This window comes from Erinaceus europaeus, chromosome X (genome assembly GCF_950295315.1).
Source record: "Erinaceus europaeus chromosome X, mEriEur2.1, whole genome shotgun sequence".
Classification (NCBI taxonomy): Eukaryota; Metazoa; Chordata; class Mammalia; order Eulipotyphla; family Erinaceidae; genus Erinaceus; species Erinaceus europaeus.
This window is the reverse complement of record NC_080185.1, coordinates 98,650,624-98,665,546: the sequence shown is the minus strand read 5'-3', so window position 1 is coordinate 98,665,546 and position 14,923 is coordinate 98,650,624. Positions and strand designations below refer to the sequence as shown.

The 14,923-nt window shown below is 40.5% G+C and overlaps 1 long non-coding RNA gene and 1 pseudogene across 1 annotated transcript in view; both read right to left on the bottom strand.

The window, feature by feature from the left end:
• Positions 1-1,730: 1,730 nt before the first annotated feature.
• Positions 1,731-14,923, bottom strand: part of LOC132535734 (uncharacterized) — a 33,733-nt gene continuing 20,540 nt past the window's right edge. Inside the window, exons 4-5 of the long non-coding RNA XR_009547454.1 lie at positions 5,932-6,091; positions 1,731-2,264 (exon numbers count right to left, since the gene is read on the bottom strand). This is a non-coding gene — a long non-coding RNA (uncharacterized LOC132535734). The remainder of the gene's footprint in view (positions 2,265-5,931; positions 6,092-14,923) is intronic.
• LOC103113651 (large ribosomal subunit protein eL21-like) lies at positions 14,314-14,898 on the bottom strand (annotated as a pseudogene).

The window sequence follows — 14,923 nt, the reverse complement described above, 5'->3', positions numbered from 1 at the left end:
TACTTAACCCATGATAAACAGGAAGGTGGAGTGATGAGGGTGTGTGTAAAAATGGTGACTGTGAAAACCAAAATAGTTATCTCCATAGCGTCTTTTCTCCCATAGTTCTTTAGGTTGTAAAATAAGTCTGCACCTATTTCAACATGGCTCCCTCACTTTTACAGCTCATCCACAATAATATATCTAGAGGCTAGCCTGTAGATGTCTCAAACCCTCTCAAATACTTGTACCTCTGTAATCACTATCCTGATCAACAAGAAATAAAACAGCACTTCCATTACCCAAGAAATCTCTTTTGTGCTCCCTTGTAGTCAGTCAGTCTCTTAATTCCTCTTCTTCCTTTCCCGTGACACCACCACGATTAATCACTGTTTTGGCTTCTCTCACTACAGATCAGTTTTGCCTATTACTAAATGTCATATCAACATAACTACAGATCATACATACTCCTTCACATCTGGCTTCTTTTACTTGACATCTATCTTTGAGATTCATCCATGTTCTTCCACACATAAGCAAGTCACTCATTTTTTTTTTTTTGCAGACTAATAGTTCATTGTGAGAATACACTGCATTTTACTTACCTATTTTTATTTTTTTTTAATGCACTGACTTAACAATCTGTGAACAGACATTGGGATGGCCTCTAGCTCTTGGTTCTTATGAGTACAGGTGCTATAATCATCATGTATAAATCCCTTTGTGGATACAAGTTTTTCATTTCTCTTGAATAAGATGTAGATTAAGTATAATTAATGACCCTAGTACTGGTAAATGCTTCAATTGACAAGAAACTGACAGTTTTTCAAAGTGGTTATACCATTTTATACTCTGACAGCAATGTTGACATTTAGTTGCTATAGATCTCTCCCTAATTTTAGTGTTATTAGGCATTTAAATTTCAGTCATTTTAGTGGGTGTGCAATAGCATCATATTGTGATTTTAATTTGCATTTCTCTGATGATTGTTGAATATATTTTTGTGTGCTCGTTGGCCTCCTTATATTTTCTTTTATGAAGAGCTTTTGAAGCATTTTAAGCACTTTGAATTGGGCTATTTGTCATTTTGTTATTGAAGGCATTCTTTATAAAGTCTATATACAAGTCCCCTGTGAGACTTAAGTATTGTGAATGTTATCTTTCAGAGTATGCTTTGCCTTTTCATTTTATCTGACTTTGTCTTTACTCTTCATTAGTCCAATCTGCAATTTTAAGAATTTTCTTTTGTGTCCTGATTACAAAATCTCTGCCTTCCCATAGTTAACAGTCTCCTACACTGGTAGGATTTTTAGGAATATGTAAGTTTAGCTTGCTTGCTTAGTTAAGTGATTCAACTAGAAGTAATTTTTGTGTGTGGTGTGAGCTTTTTTAAAAAAAAAACAAACAGATGGTTAACCAGTTATTGTAGCAACACTTCTAGGAAAATCATTCTTTATCTCCCAATGAATTGTCTCAATCTCTCTGTCATAAATCAATTGACTTATCTTTTTTCTACATTTTTTAGTTGGAGGGATTAATGATATATTTATTTATTATTTTAATTTATTTATAAAAAGGAAATACTTACAAAACCATAGGATAAGAGGGGTAAAACTGGGGGTCGGGCGGTGGCGCAGTGGGTTAAGCGCATGTGGCGCAAAGCGCAGGAACCGGCGTAAGGATCCCGGTTCGAGCCCCCGGCTCCCCACCTGCAGGGGAGTCGCTTCACAGGCGGTGAAGCAGGTCTGCAGGTGTCTATCTTTCTCTCCCCTTCTCTGTCTTCCCCTCCTCTCTCCATTTCTCTCTGTCCTATCCAACAACGAATTGCGTCAACAAGGGCAATAATAATAACCACAACGAAGCTACAACAAGGGCAACAAAAGGGGAAAAAAATGGCCTCCAGGAGCGGTGGATTCATGGTGCAGGCACCGAGCCCAGCAATAACCCTGGAGGAGGAAAAAAAAAAAAAGAGGGGTAAAACTCCACACAATTCCCACCACCAGAACTCCGTATCCCATCCCATCCCCTGATAGCTTTCCTATTCTTTAACCCTCTGGGAGTATGGACCCAAGGTCATTGTGGGATGCAGAAGGTGGAAGGTCTGGCTTCTCTAATTGCTTCTCCGCTGAACATGAGCGTTGACAGGTCGATCCATACTCCCAGCCTGTCTCTCTCTTTCCCTAGTGGGGCGGGACTCTGGGGAAGCTGGGCTCCAGGACACATTGGTGGGGTCTTCTGTCCAGGGAAGTCTGTTTGGCATCATGTTAGCATCTGGAACCTGGTGGCTGAAAGGAGAGTTAACATATAAAGCCAAACAAGTTGTTGACTAATCATGAATCTAAAGGCTAGAGTAGTGCAGATGAAGAGTTGGGGGAAGTCTCCCTTTTGTAGATAGCCAGTAGGCCTATTTTATGTATTTATTTTTAAACAGAACACTTCTCAACTCTGGCTTATGGTGGTGCTCTGGATTGAACCTGGGAGCTCAGAGCCTCAGGCATTAACATAACTGCATAACCATTATGTTGTCTCCTCAGCCACTCCTATAACTTTTCTTTCTTTTTTTAAATATATAATTCTTTTTATTTTATTTATTTATTTTCCCTTTTGTTGCCCTTGTTTTTTATTGTTGTAGTTATTGTTGTTGTTGATGTCGTTGTTGTTAGATAAGACAGAGAGAAATGGAAAGAGGAGGGTAAGACAGGGAGGAGGAGAAAAAGATAGACACCTGCAGACCTGCTTCACCACCTATGAAGTGACTCCCCTGCAGGTAGGGATCCTTACACCGGCCCTTGCGCTTCGTACCATGTGCGCTTAACCCACTGCGCTACCGCCCGACTCCCTTCTCTAATTTTTCATCTCAAGAAGTATATGGGCTTGAGGGCCTGGGCGGTAGCGCGGCAGGTTAAGCGCACATGGTGAGACGCTCAAGGACCGGCGTAAGGATCCCAGTCCGAGCCCCCGATCCCCACCTGCAGGGAGGTCGTTTCACAAGTGGTGAAGCAGGTCTGCAGGTGTCTGTCTTTCCCCCTCTCTGTCTTCCCCTCCTCTCTCGACTTCTCTCTGTCCTATCCAACAACAACGACAGTAATGACAACAATAATAATAACAACAACAATGATAAACAACAAGGGCAACAAAAGGCAAAAATGACCTCCAGGAGCAGTGGGTTTGTAGTGCAGGCACCAAGCCCCAGCAATAACCCTGGAGGCACAAAAGAAAGGAAGGAAGGAAGGAAGGAAGGAAGGAAGGAAGGAAGGAAGGAAGGAAGGAAGGAAGAAGGAAGGAAGGAAGGAAGGAAGGAAGAGAAAGATGGGCTATTCCAGTTTCTGTGCTGTTCAGCTTGCTTCTTTCTAGTATTCTGTCAAAAAAAAAATCCCATGTGCTTCACATGTCCCTAATTCTGATTTCTTAAACTCTGTAAGACTATGTGCTGGTTGGTCTTCACAGTGATCCCAAAGTCCCCTAAGGCAGAAAGGTGATGTGAATTCAGGCTTCCCCTCACATGTTCTAATCTCTTAAGGATCACATTCCTGTACTGCCTATTGTCCCAAGCTTGAAAAGAGTTATCTTATATATTCTAGCCCCCAAAGTAAAAATATTTTTTTTCCCCAGGATTTTTCTTTATGGTGGGAAGTTAAGACAATTTCCAGTTTGGAAGCAGAACTCCTCGTCACTTTATCATTTAGTAGCCATCTGCATAACTGCATTACAAATAAGCAAAGCAAGGAACTGGTATGGCTCATATATGAATAAGATACTAGTACCACCACCAACAACAACAAAAAAGAAAATAAGCACATAATGCAAGTCAGAGGAAGAGGTTTGTTTATTTATTTATTTATTTATTTATTTTTCATCCAGGGTTATTGCTGGGGCTTGGTGCCTGCACTATGAATCCACTGCTCCTGGTGGCCATCTTTTTTCCATTGTTGTTTTTGCTGCTGTTGTTGTTGGATAGGACAGAGAGAAATGGAGAGAGGAAGGGAAGACAGAGAGGGGGAGAGAAATATAGACACCTGCTGACCTGCTTCACCACTTGCAAAGTGACCCCCTGCACGTGGTGAGCTGGGGGCTCCAACCAGGATACTTGGCACCAGTCCTTGTGCTTCGCACTATATCCACTTAACCAGATGTACTACTGCCCGCCCCCAGAGTTTCTACTAAAAGATTCATCCCTAGAAATATGAAAGTACCAACACTGTGTAATAGAATTTTCTGCAATGATGGAAATGTTCTGTTTCTGTTTCTGAGCTATGCACTATAGAAACCACCAGCCATATGTGACTGCAGAACACCTGAAATGTGCCCATTGCAACCATTGAACTGAAGTCTAATGTTATTTACTTCAATTAAAGTTTTTGTTAACTTTAATTAATTAAAATCTATATAATTTAAATTAATTTAGTTTCAGCTAGTGGTTACCAATGCTTGGTAATTCTATGCTCTCATTTAATGCACTGATATGGATTTTGTTGAGGGGATAATATGGAATACTCAGAAAAATCAAGTCGTTGAGAGAGCACGTTTACTAAGTAGCAGAATATACTGAAAAGCCACTTCTATTGAATCAATATAATATTGGCACAAAAAGAAGCAACACGATCAGTGTATAAGATTAGAGAATCAAGAATTATACCCCAATGTGTATGAAAAAGATTAAAAAAAATATATAGGTGGAAAAATTAAATAACTGGAATCTTTAAAGAAAAATTGGTCACTACATGATATGGTATCCAAGGAAACGTGTGTGTGTGTTTTTTCAGGATTTCATGCATGACTACTCTGGGTCAACATTTTTATTCAAATAGAGATGGAGACAGAGAGACTGAGAGAGAAGGAGAGACAGCCTAGCATTAGAGTTTCCCCTTGAGGCCAGGGCTGGGGCTAGGGCTGGGGCTAGGACTGGGGCTAGGGCTGGGGCTCTGTTCTGGGCCATGTATGCTCTACCAACCAGGCTATCTTCTGACTCCAGGGGACACATATTTGTCTAGATTAAAAACACAGAGGCTATAAAGGAAAAGGCTGTATATATCTGACTGTATAGATTAAAAAATGTATCTAGCTTGCAAGAACAGTTATTGAGGGTGGGGTACTGACCATCCTACTCAGTGTAGGGCCATGAGCCTTGGTGATGGGGCTTGTAGAATCAGACACTGTTAAGGGTCTACTAGATTTCATAACTCTTTCCTTCCTTTCAGAATAGGAACGTCTAGCCTGTGACTAGCTCATCGTTGCATTTGGAAGCAGATCATACATTTACTTTTCTTCCTTCCTTCCTTCCTTCCTTCCTTCCTTCCTTCATTTTTAGATAATTTATTTTCTACTTTCATAGGATCACAGATGTCGAAGTTAACCCCAGGGTAGATAATACCCCAAATCTCACCTCCATCTGCTCAGCTTGGCTATCAGTGGAGCTGGGGATTGGATCTGGGAACCTCTTGCATGCAAGTCCTGTACAATCTTACTGTACTATCTCCTTAATCCAAGATTATGACTTTTAAAAATCTGTGGTATTTAGATGATATTTATGGATTCATAATTAAGACTGAAAGTATTTGGGGGGCTGTATTTTCTGCTTGGGGATAGATGCATTTTAGGGGTGGTATGTTGTGGGCAAAAGGTGTATTGTACTGTGATAAACAGTGTCCCTAAACATGTTCCATCCATCCAAAAAAACTCAGAATGTTACTTCATTTAAGATGTGGGCTTGGGGCCAGGTGGTGGCGCACCTGGTTAAGCATTCACATTATAGTGCACAAGGACCCTGGTTCAAGCCCCAGGTTCCCACCTGCAGGGGGAAAGCTTCACAAGTTATGAAGCAGTGCTGCAAGTTCCTATCTATCTACTCCCCCTTCCTCTCAATTTCTGGCTATCTCTTCCAATAAATAAATAAAGATAAATAAAAAAACCTTTTAAAAATGTGGCCTCCTGGGGGCCAGCAATATACCTCACCTGGGAGGGTGTCTGCTTTCTCATGTGCTCCACCCGGATTCCAACCTGGACCCCAACATATTGAGGGGAGCTGCTGTGTTATGTTCTCTTTTTCCTTCTGTTTCTTCTCTTTCTTTTCGACATCAGTAGGGCTTCACCTCTCTGAGCTGACATTTTTCAGCTAGAAAGAGAGAGAGAGAGAGATTGAGACCACAGCACCAAAGCTTATTCCAATGCAGTGGAGGCCTGGCTGGAACCTGTGCGCACAAAAAAGCAGCACACTAACTGGGTAAGCTATTTTTCTGGCCCTATCTCTAACTGAAAATGTTGGCCCAGAGCGGCAACAACAAAAAGAATAATCTCGGGGGGGGGGGGGGGTGCGGGCGGTAGTGCAGCAGGTTAAGCGCATATGCCACCTACAGGGGAGTCGCTTCACAAGTGGTGAAGCAGGTCTGCAGGTGTCTCTCTTTCTCTCCCCCTCTCTGTCTTCCCCTCCTCTCTCCACTTCTCTCTGACCTACCCAACAACAACATCAATAACAACGATAACAACAAGAGCAACAAAAAATGGGGGGGGGGAAATGGCCTCCAGGAGCAGTGGATTCACAGTGCTGGCACCGAGCCCCAGCAATAACCCTGGAGGCAAACAAATAAATAAATAAATAAATAAATAAATAAATAAATAAGAATAATCTCATGTGTGAGAGAGGGGAGAACCCAGAACTTTGATGAGTGGGGATAAGCAAAGGACATCATAGCATAAGGTGAGATTTTAAGCAGACATTCACAATCATGTTTTTTGGAGGGCTATGTGGTGACATAAAGAAAACTTTATGAGATCACTGAAATTATTCCACACATTGTCAAATGACCGGGGGAAACAAGACGATATGTTAACCACAGTTATTTCTGAGCAATGCAATTAACAGGGATATTTCTTTCTTGTGCAGTTCCTTATTTCCGGATCTGTTTTACAACAGCCATATGTTTCTTCCACAAGAATGAATGTAAAGACAAGTCATGTCTGAAATAAATGTGACCTCAGGAGTTTGGCAGAACTGGGTTTAAATGGCTACTCCCCAATGTGCTAGTTGGATGATCCTGGGCATAACTTGCCCCTCCGAGCATAACTTTCCTCACCTATAAATGGGGGTGGTTAAAGGCTATCATTATGCATGTGCATATACACATACATAAATATGTTCTCTGCAGACGTAATTAGTGAAATGAATATGACATTATAATGTATTCAATGGACTCTAAATCCAGTGATTGGTGTCCTTATATTCTAGAAGGCTATGAGACAACACACAGGGAAGGCCTTATGATGATGGACACACTGAGGGAAACTGTGTGTCTACAAGCTGAAGATCCTTAAGGATTTCAAGCAACTTCCAGGAGTCAGGAGAAAGACATAGGACACAGTGTCCTTTGGAGCTTACAGAAAACAACAGTACCTTGCACACCACCATTTCAAATGCTTAGGACCCTGGGACAAGACTTCTGTTATTTGAAACTATCAAGTTTATGGTACTTTTTCTGAACAATCCTAAGAAACTAATACACCAGTTCTAGTAGACCCAAGTGGGGTTTCTTCTGTTAAATAACAGTTATTGGGGCCTCAATCACATGTCCTTTACCTGTGACTTCTCATTTCTCTCACTCTCCTTTTTCAATTTTGTAGAGGTATAATTGAAATGCCCTATTTCATTTCTCTTTTGCATGCACTGGGAATTGGAGGAAGTGCCTAGCAGTGTCAAGAGATGATTCCTCCCCCCACTCCCATCAACCTCCAGATGATTACACTAGCTTAGCTGCTGTGACAGTGTTTCTAGAATCCTTTAATTCAATAAATATTTGAACAGTAAGAACAGCCTCAAACCAAATTTTTGCATGACAAAGGATATCATAAACAGTGTCAATAAACAAACACAGATCTGGAAAGAAATTGTAACTCATAAAAAACTCAAAGACATAATGTCTGTAATATACAAAGAGCTCTTACAAATTGACAAGAAAATGAGAATCAGCACAATAGAAAACTTGGAAAATGGTATAAAAGAGGTAGGAACAGAAGTGCAAATTAAAATGGCAGAACTACATAAAAAGATGCTCAAATTCCTGAACAGCTAGAGAAATGAAAAGTGAAGAAGCAACAGCAAAGTGGCGAGGATTAATAAAGAACAATGCCAGCACTTCTTGGCAGCAATGTAAGAAAGAATGTCATAAATCACTGATAAAAGTGACGTGCAGAAACCTTGTTTAGAAGGTAACCTGGAAATTTCAATTAAAATTAGTAACACACAGGGCTGGGATGTAGCTCAGCTGATTGAGCAGTCACCTTGCTGTGTGAGGGACCCAGCTTCAAGCCCTAGCAACACACGAGGGCACCATGGCACTTGGGAAGCTATACAGTTAGCAATACACATAGACTTTGATTCAGAAAATCCTTTCTCAAGAATCTGACCCCAGCGACTTTTCTATACTGTTCAAAATGACCAAAAAAGTGTGTGTGTGTGTGTGTGTGTGTGTGTGTGTGTCTGTGCGCATGAGTGGACACATAAATCATATACCCATCAAGAGAGAAATGGTGACATAATTACAGTAGACTCACAGGATGAAATAATATGCAGCCTTTTAAAAGTGAATCAGATGAATAAGATGACTTTGAAGTATTTTCATGATTTGTCAATAAGACATGCAAGATGCAAGTGATTTACAAAACAAAAATTCTATTTTTTTTTTTGCCTCCAGGGTTATTGCTAGGGGTGGTGCCTGCACTATGAATCCACTGCTCCTGGAGGCTATTGTGTTTTTTTCCCATTTTTCTTGCCCTTGTTGTTTATCGTTGTTCTTGTTATTATTGTTGTTGTTATTGCTGTCATTGTTGTTGAGTAGAACAGAGTGAAATCGAGAGAGGAGGGAAAGACAGAGAGGAGAAGAGAAAGACAGACACCTGCAGACCTGCTATACCACTTATGAAGTGACCACCCTGCAGGGTGGGCTCCAACCAGGATCCTTAATGCCAGTCCTTGAGTTTTGCGCCATGTGCACTTAACCCACTGCGCTACCTCCCGGCCCCTTAAAAATTCTATTTTTTTAAGAGCAATACTCACCAAATGTAGGTATATGTGTTTGCTTATCATATATTTGAGATAGATTGCATTATGGTCTCAATTTTGTGCTCCTTCTTGTATCCATATCCTTACCATGTCACTTCACAGCTTCTTTCTTCTAGAGATGGAATAAACTTCCCTGCCCATTGATTATGATGTTAGCCAATGTAATGTTAGCTGATGTGATAGAAATAGACTCTTGAAGAGGTGCTTGTGTGATTAGACTTGCCTACTTGTACTTTTACTAGCTCCATGGGGAGGATATTTGGAACTAGCCTACTGATCTCAGGAGGAGAATGCCCCATCTCATGATTTATAGACTATAATAATAAGTAATTGCCATATTAAATCACTGAGGGTTCAGGTAGTTCATTATGCAGAATAACAATCCAATACTGTGTGTGTGTGTGTGTGTGTGTGTGTGTGTGTGTGTGTGGTCTGTCTTGCATGGCACAAGATGTCTGTGGATAAAAATAAATGGGCGATAGCGCAGCGGGTTAAGAGCAAATAGCACGATGCGCAAGGACTGGTGTAGGATCCTGGTTCGAGCCCCTGGCTCCCCACCTGCAGGGGGGGCCCACTTCATAGGCGGTGAAGCAGGTCTTCAGGTGTCTATCTTTCTCTCCCCCTCTCTATCTTCTCTTCCTCTCTGCATTTCTTTCTGTCCTATCCAACAACAACAAAAGCAATAACAACAATAATAACAACAACAATGATAAACAACAAGGGCAACAAAAGGGAAAAAATGGCCTCCAGGAGCAGTGGATTCGTAGTGCAGGCACTGAGCCCCAGCAATAACCCTGGAGGCAAATAAAATAAAGTAAAATAAATAAATAAAAGGGTATATAACAGGTTAATCTGAATTATGGCAGTATTATGATGTAGGCTGATGTGAGAAAAAAGAATAAAGCTGAAAGTAAATCCTAAATAAGTAAGTATATAAATAGGGCTAGAGAAACAGCTTACTGGGTAGGGCGCCTGCCTTTCTATGTGCAAGGCTCAGTGCGGCAGTAGCACTAGGGGATATTCAGGTGGTGCTGTAGTGTGTGTCTCTCTCTCTGACTGTCTGCCAATCTGTCTCTCTATCTAGATGAAAAAGCCAGCCTAGAGCAGTGAGATTATGCGTATTCTAGGTCCCAAATGACACCAAAACACACATAAATGAAGGAACTACAATATACATAACAATAATGTATGCATATGATTGTATGTTTATATTAAACAATGGGTTAAATGCTACCCCTTCTCAAATAAAATCTTAGGCTGTGAACTTACTTAAAATAGTGGTCTTTGCAGATATAACTAAGGATCTCAATGAGGTCATCCTGGATGAGGGTGAGACTTGAATCCAACAATTGATGTCCTAATAAAAGGCATAAAGGGATGAGACATGGGGAGGGACAGAGGGAGAAGGCAGAAGTATAGGTGAAAAGTCAAGGGAGGCCAAGGATTGCCGGTATCCATCAGACACCAAGTGAGAAGCAAGGAGCAGAACCTCTAGAAGGAGGTAACCCTTTAGACCTTTTGATTATGGATTTTCAGCCCCCAGGAAGCTGAAAGAAGAAATTCCATTGTTAGGGGCCAAGCGGTGGTGCACCTCGTTAAGCACACACATTACTGTGTGTAAGGACCTGGGTTCAAGCCTCTGATCCCCACCTGTTGGGGGAAAGCTTCTCAAGCAGTGAAGCAGGGCTGCAGGTGTCTCTGTCTCTTTCCCTTTCTTTTTTTTTAAGTTATCTTTTTTTTAAAATATTTATTTTATTTATTTATTCCCTTTTGCTGCCCTTGTTGTTTTATTGTTGTAGTTATTATTGTTGTTGTCGTTGTTGGATAGGACAGAGAAATGGAGAGAGGGAGGGGAAGACAGAGAGGGGGAGAGAAAGATAGACACCTGCAGACCTGCTTCACCGCCTGTGAAGCGACTCCCTGCAGGTGGGGAGCCGGGGTTCGAACCGGGATCCTTATGCCGGTCCTTGTGCTTTGCGCCACCTGCGCTTAACCCGCTGCGCTACAGCCCGACTCCCCTCTCTTTCCCTTTCTATCTCCCCCTTCCCTCTCAATTTCTCTCTGTCTCTATCCAAAAATAAATAAATAAATAAATTTTTTTTAAAAAAAGAAGAAATCCCATTGTTTCAAAAGCACCTTGCTTGCAGTAATTTGTTATGGCAGTCTCAGGAAACTAGGAAACTGTCTCGATGGTGCTGAAGAGTCAAGATGGAGCCCCTCAGCATGTATTAGAAAACCAGGCACAGAAGTTTAAATACATAGGGCCTGGTTGTTCTCATGTAAATGAAGTATGGAGGTATACAATCCAGCTGCTCAGCAATGCCGTCTACACCTAGTTCTTACAGATCCTCGTGTGACCATCTGCCTTATGGTGATAAATGGATGTCGCAGCTGAGACCCCAAGCTGCTCTTACAGTGATAAAAAGGAAGGAGAACAAATAGAAAAAGGGCCAACAAAGGGCACAGGCCAGTGTTTTCTGTCCTTTTTAAAAAAAAAAAGTTCTTCCATAGGATGAAGATAAGAGGGCTCTGATCTCCAGCTCCATCAGCACCAGAGAGAGAGAAGGAAAAAGAGAGGGACATATGGAGGTAGCTATGATGTTGTGAGTGGCTTAGATGGAAGAGAGGATTGAATCAGAAAAAGCAGGGGCAACTATATATAAATGTGGACAGATAGTTGTGGAGATGATGGCTGGCCCATGTCTACAACCTTAGGGGAACTGTGGTGGATTATAGTGGGGAGAGTAAAGATTCAGAACTCTGGTGGTGGGAATGGTGTGGATTCAAACCCCTGTCGACATGCAATTCTGTAATAATAATAAAAAAAATTCTTCCTGCATATTCTAAAGACATTTTGAATTTTGATCCCAATAATGTCATTAGTCAGTTTAAAATTTTTTCTAGATTTAAAAAAAATGAGCAGTAAGATATTTTAAGACATGTAAAAACTCAGAGAATACTGCACTTACAGGTTCTTCTTGGGAAAAACAAAAATTTCACCTGATGACAAAATCCAGTCAACCAAGAGATGAACTAAAGTTAAAAAATAAACAAACAAGGAATGGGGAAGCTGGTAAAATCCAATTACCATGAAAACAGTTTGATATACAGAGATTTAAATTAAAACAATGGGCAAGACTTATCAGGCAAGTGGAAACAAAGTGAGAATAAGTCACTGAAATTAATATCCTGTAAGGTTGAATTAACAAAAAAACACACACTGAAATGGCAAAGAGAATCAATTTTCAATGATAAAAGATACAATTCAAATAAAGAACGTATTTATTCATCAAATAATATATAATCAAAATGCATAAATTAAAGACCTGAAGGAACTACAATGAGAAATTGATAACATGTTCAAGCTGGAGATGTTGACTTATTCTGCAGTAGAGCAGATCAAATAAGATCAGCGATACCACCAACTCCCCACAACCACCATCATCAAAATTGAAGTAGGATTTTGTAGAAAAGTCAAATAACACAGTTAAGATAGTTAATTGAATAGCTACACAATGAACTTTATACTCTGAAAATAGGAAATAATGTTTTCTCTTTAGCTATCCACAGAGTTATAAGAAAAACTATCGGGAGCCGGGCGGTAGCGCAGCGCAAAGCGCAAGGACCCGCGTAAGGATCTCGGTTTGAGCCCCAGGCTACCCACCTGCAGGGGCGTCGCTTCACAGGCGGTGAAGCAGGTCTGCAGGTGTCTGTCTTTCTCTCCCCCTCTCTGTCTTCCCCTCTTCTCTCCATTTCTCTCTGTCCTATCCAACAACAACGACATCAATATTAACTAGAACAATAAAACAAGAACAAAAGGGAATAAATAAATAAATAAATATAAAAAAAGAAAGAAAAACTATATCATGGGTACCAAGATCTCATCAATAAGACACACCCATGATTCAGTAGTAGCTATAGAGGAAAAAAAAACACCTAAGAAGTTGTCAAATTTCTTTTTATGGAGATTGTGAATTATGTTACAGTTTTAGAATGATTCAAACAAATCACATTCACCAAATTTAAGATGCCCTCAGCTTGTAAGAACTAATATTATTTTATCTTCCATTAAGTAGAAATGCTGCCGGTTATAATTGTGAGATATCGTTAATTGTTGCTTAGAAGCTCCATTTCATAGACATTAAAGAGGTCTTAGAGTCAATAAAAAGGGCAGTAAAATAAAAGTGTGTATTAGGATTGAGAAAATAATCCACAAGCTTTAATACATCCCCCAAAGCATATATCACATAGATTAAATCTGCTGACTTCCAAGAGTGAAACCTAAATTAATAACAAGCATAGGAGTTAAACTCATGGGGCTGGGGAGACAGCATGAAGGTTATGCTGCTCTGAGATCTCAAGTTCAATTCCCAGCATCACCATAAACCAAAGCTGAACAGTGCCCTGGTCTCTTTCCCTCTGCAACTCTCTTTTATTCAAATGAAATATTTTTTTTAAGATTTTCTTTATTTATTAATGAGAAAGATAGGAGAGAGAAAGAACCAGATATCACTCTGGCACATGTGCTGCCGGGGATCGAATTCAGGACCTTCTGCTTGAGAGTCCAAAGCTTTATCACTATGCCACCTCCCAGACCATGATGAAATATTTTTTAAAAGAAGCTAAACCCACTTCACAATCTAGAACTTTTATTTTATTTGCCTCCAGGGTTATTGCCGGGGCTCAGTGCCTGCACTGCAAATCCACTACTCCTGGAGGCTATTTTTTTTCCCTTTTTGCCCTTGTTGTTTATCGTTGTTGCTATTATTATTGTTGTTACTATTGCTGTCATTGTTGTTGGATAGGACATAGAAATCGAGAGAGGACGGGAAGTTAGAGAGGAGGAGAGACAGATAGACATCTGCAGACCTGCTTCACTGCTTGTGAAGCAACCCCCCCTACAGGTGGTGAGCCCGGGGCTCAAGGATGCTGGTCCTTGCACTTTGCGCCATGTGCACTTAACCCACTGCACTACCGCCCGGCCCCCATCTAGAACTTTTATAAACTCTCAGAACAACTCTTGGGCCAAAGATGATACCAAAACCAGAAATAGTCTATCTGAAGAATTAAAACAACTAAAGCAGTAATCAAACATAGATTTGTACCCTTAAGTACTTTTATCAGTACATAAGAAAGATGAAAAGAAATGAACTAGAAGGCTGCAGAGAAAAGCACCAAAACAACCAAACAAAGCAGAAGAAAGGCATTCATATAGCGAAACTTCACATGATGAATTCTGAAACTAGAGTAGATTAGGAAAAATGACAAAAATTCCTAAACAATTTTTTATAGTCCAGATATTTTATTATGTTTTTATATTGATCATGCCATGAATTCATAGGGAACCGGTTCCAGCAGCTCTGGTTCCTTTCCATTGGTTCTCACAAAGTGTGCTTCTCTGGGTGGAGCAGGCTGGCGCTTCAGTTGAAGCCCAGTCCCCTTCTTTTTGGCTTCCGTTTTTTTTTTTTTTTCTGATCATTTTCCTTCACACGTTTCAAGAAGCTGTCTCTGTTCTTAGAGTGCTTAATATGCTCAATGCGAACATTAATTCTCTTGGCAAGGATCTTGCCCTTTACTTGTTTGTTTACAACAATACCAACAGCATGCTGGGTAACATTGTAGACTCTTCCAGTTTTGCCATGGTAACATTTGTAAGGCATTCCTTTTTGAACAGTGCCCATTCCCTTTATATCTACAATATCACCTTTCTTATAGATCCGCATATATGTGGCCAAAGGAACAACTCCATGTTTTCTAAAAGGCCTAGAGAACATATAGCGGGTTCCTCTCCTCTTTCCCTTTGTGTTAGTCATTTTGGCGATTTACTGGAAGGTGGCTGCTCCATCCGAAAGGAGAAAAAAATAAGCCCTAAATAAATTTACAAGCAGTTGT